The following is a 4,123-nucleotide window of genomic DNA, read 5'->3' as shown; positions in this document are numbered from 1 at the left end:
TTTACAGAAACGCTTATGCTCTGTTTCGTGACCTTTCCTGATGTGAGGTGATGTGAGGCTGTGGACAGACATGTAAATGTGGTGATATTCTTTGACATGCAGCTTGAAAGCTAAAGGAATAAATCAATGAATGTCCTGGGAATACAGCTGTTTCATAATGTTAATAGCCTAATCTGTTACTGGACATATACATTTAAGATATATCCCCTGACATAATGTAATGTTTTATTCTGTCGTGTCGTGTTGTGTTATGTTTGGAGGATTGATTTGTTAATCCTAATTTTGATCCTAATATGTTATAAAGGCTTCAGGGTTGAAACAGAGGTGATGCTATGGTGGCAGCTACATGAGTTGGGCATGAAGCGTCGACTGCATGCACACAACTCGTTTATGAATCATATATTTTCATCAGTTTCAGGATTCAACTGGTACTATTGTGTTAAATTCTCCACAAAATGTTCACAATTTCTGTTAAAGTTCTTACAAGTGAATACGGTTTAATTATGAGCAATTGTGTATCTTGTTATCACAAATTATTTATATTCCTTATCAACATTTATGTTTGTTTCAAGTTTTATGTTGGTTGTATATATTGTTTGCTTATTCTATCCACAACTAAATCCGGGTTGTCTTTAAAAAAAAATGTATACCTATTTTATTTGGTTGTGTATTTTATCATATCGATAAGTAAAATTGACCATTCATAATGGTTCTCAATAACAAGTAATTCCTTGACCAACGTGAACATAAAAATAACATCTGATGTGAGGATAAAACATATTAAATGAACTAAAACACAAGGGAATACAGCTCTTCCCTTGTATTTGAGGCCCTGTGTATAATTGTTTGCATCATAAATTACAGGTGTATTCCCATGTCCTGTTTCTAGTGTATTGACATGAAGTCTCAAGGGCCCCGTGCTCGTCGACAACCCTTCTCCAGTCATCGTCCACAAAGTAGCAACAACAAGAAACACTACTAAACGAGAGAACTGTTTAAAGTGAGAGATTCTGCAACAAAAATAGAAAGAAAAAAAACAAGGAGAACCAAAAAAGAAGTGAAGATACGAAAAACAGCCAGATGGGAACATTTTTAGCAAGAAACATCAGGACGCACTGTTTGATACATCAAATGGCCAGTCTTACAAGAGGCAGCTAAGCCTTTGCAGTAGGTTTAGTCTGAATATCCAGATGTTTGATTTGTTAATTAAGTCTCCGTCGTAGTTAATCACTGGGTTTTTTCTATCTGACAACAGCAGGTAAGTAGAGGAGAGCGACCCTAAAATATAGAGATACGCTGGTGTAGGAGACAGGCTGCACTTGTTCTTTGTGGGGAACATTTGAAAATACACGCAGCCCAAAATAGTTGCTGAGGAAAAGAAAGGAAACTGCCCAAAAAGGAAATCTGCTCAAAGCAGAGCAGCTCTTCAGAGATCACTGCTGGTGATCCTGTGTCAGTCTGTGAGTCTTAATTCTTTGCGGCTGTAGATTGTTATCATCAATGCTGTCCAGTAATAATGAAACACACAGCATGACGCCAATACCCATGTCCCCTCTAGTGGAGACACGGAGCATTCCATTGGCAACATAAGGCCAAGATGTATATAGCATTTGAAGTATAGGTTATTATTATTTATTTTAATCTTTTCAAGAATCTAACTACAAAACATGTCACCCTCTTGGATTCATAATTGAGAAATGTAAAAATGTGTTTGTTCAGAGTTAAGCAGTGAATCTAATCTTCTTCTTTTTTCAAACATTTGATTCCCATGACCAATTCAATGAGGATCAGGTGCATTAGCGAAATGTCATACATGCCAGTGTACGTCGTACGAGGATTAAGCCATCTATATTTGTTCACGGAAACAGTTGTTTGTAATGATAAGGCTGACACACTTAATCGATCTCCACGCCGTTTCCTGACAGTCCAGATTAACAGGCAATAAGACTTTATTAGCAAAATGCACAAAATACACAGACATGTTCACAATTTCAAGGCATCAATTAAATTCACATATGGCTGGAGTAATTATCGTTACAGATAACTGGAATTAAAGGGGAGATATCAATGTGAAAAAAAGGAGGGTGAGGAGCCCTGGAGAAATGAAGAGCAGGGAGTGTACGCTAGGGCCAGGGAGTGCTAGTCGAAGAGACTACATAAGAAAACAACAACAGCTGTTTAGCTTGTGGCTAAAAACAGGATGGAACAACAACATCATTTGCTAAGAAAATGATCCGGGAAAAAGAGATTGTACTGACTCGAAGATATGAAATAGGATGCTTCAGATTGCCTTTCCAGTTTCATCACCATCTGGTGCGTTTTTTCTTCTGTGTTGCTCAAGTTTTTCTTTTTCTCTGTGGTTTTTGATGTTATTAATTCTCATAATAAACTTCCTGCATTTTATTTTATTTGCATATTAAAATCAGAAGTCAAAAGAGAAAGAAAACCCTCCAGCTACCACTCCACAGCAAGGTAAGACGGGATCTATCGGAGGTTTGATCACGTCTCAGAAAAAGAAAACTCTCATAAACGAGGAACTTTTATGCAAGATTGTGGGAAGGCTGTTCCCCAAAATGCATCAAATAGTTGCAATGCATGTTTGAATTGTTTATACTTAGACCACATTTATTTGTATTTGAAATGCATTAGGACTAAATGCAGAATATTATGAGTGACTTGCACACACAACTTTATTATAACCACACTATCCAATTTATTGCGCACACTTCCTAATCATATGATAATATTCGGCACAAATCCCTCTCCCGATGCCTGCCAGAGAATGTGTGAGCACACCAGTGACTGCTCTGCCCTTGACTTGTATCCATTCATCCAAGCGTGCTGGATGGTTTAGTTAATTAAGCTTAATCTACCCCCCGAGACAGATATGAGTGCTGTTACAGTGGCCCACTGAGATGTCCCTATACACTCTTTTCCGGACCCCCTGTGGAGCCATCAGGCCCCGCGCTACTCAACCATGTTCAAGTACACTGACAGAGCTCTGGAGAAACACATTACATATAATAGAGTTAAAAGATTTGGACCGAAGAAGAGGAACACAAAAAAAAGGTTTGGGAAATAATACAGTTAAATTACTTGAACTGTTGGAATTTATGGCACACATCATTTTAAAGAAACACAACCAAATGCACATGGACTGTTGAGACAGACACACTTGACTGACTCGGATTTTAATCACAAATATGCAGTCTGTTGTCTTTTATTTATCCTGTGGTGAGGGCTAATTTGTTTATTCTGTGTGACATAGATAAGGTCACTCCAGAGGGAAACAGTCCCGTGTAATGTTGGCCGGGCCCTTGTGTAAAAAAAAAGAAGTAGAAGGAATACATTACTCAGGTATGGAATTGCTTTATTTGCAGGTAAAGTGGGCGCACAAGGAACATTGTATGCTTAATTGCTGCTTGCACATCATGGAGACAGACACTGAACAGGTGTGGACAGAAATATAGTGTCTGATATGCGGCTTATACTGTTTGACATACACTTTGTCGGCAAAAACAACATCCTGGGAATCAATTTATTTCACCTTTTGAGACTTAATCTTTTATTTTGGGTTCCAAAAACACATATATTTACATAAATCAATTAGGAACAATAAGCAACCTGTGTGTAGTAGCGCAATATTCAAAACGCCGGCTTGATTTTGTGCTTTTGTCCGCGGCTCACCGTGTGGTTGGAGTCCATTGTAGGATTTCTGTGGAACATGACACAAAATTAAAGAAATTAAAAAATATTATTCAGACAAAGCAGATGATTTTTTTTAAACATTTCCCTGTATTAAAATTAATCATTTCTTATATTAATAAATACATATTTTGATATGGTGAACAATGAAGTACTAAGTTGCCAAAATATGGCAAACTATTACAGTATATTTAGGCAACTTACCCGGAACAATGATGGTTATGTGCTGACTTGCACTGTGGAGGAAAAGTCTGTCTTATATAACAGAAAACTCAAGCTTCCTCTTTTTGTTTCACATTTAGTCAGAGGTTATGCAATTCAAGAGCAATACTTTAAATTCATACTAAATGGCTGACATACGTGCTGCTTTTATTACCTAGAAAGAGCAGGGAGGGTTATTCTAAACAGAGACAGAGGA

This window comes from Pseudoliparis swirei, chromosome 8, assembly GCF_029220125.1.
Source record: "Pseudoliparis swirei isolate HS2019 ecotype Mariana Trench chromosome 8, NWPU_hadal_v1, whole genome shotgun sequence".
NCBI classification, from domain to species: Eukaryota; Metazoa; Chordata; class Actinopteri; order Perciformes; family Liparidae; genus Pseudoliparis; species Pseudoliparis swirei.
Note: the sequence above shows the minus strand (reverse complement) of the source record.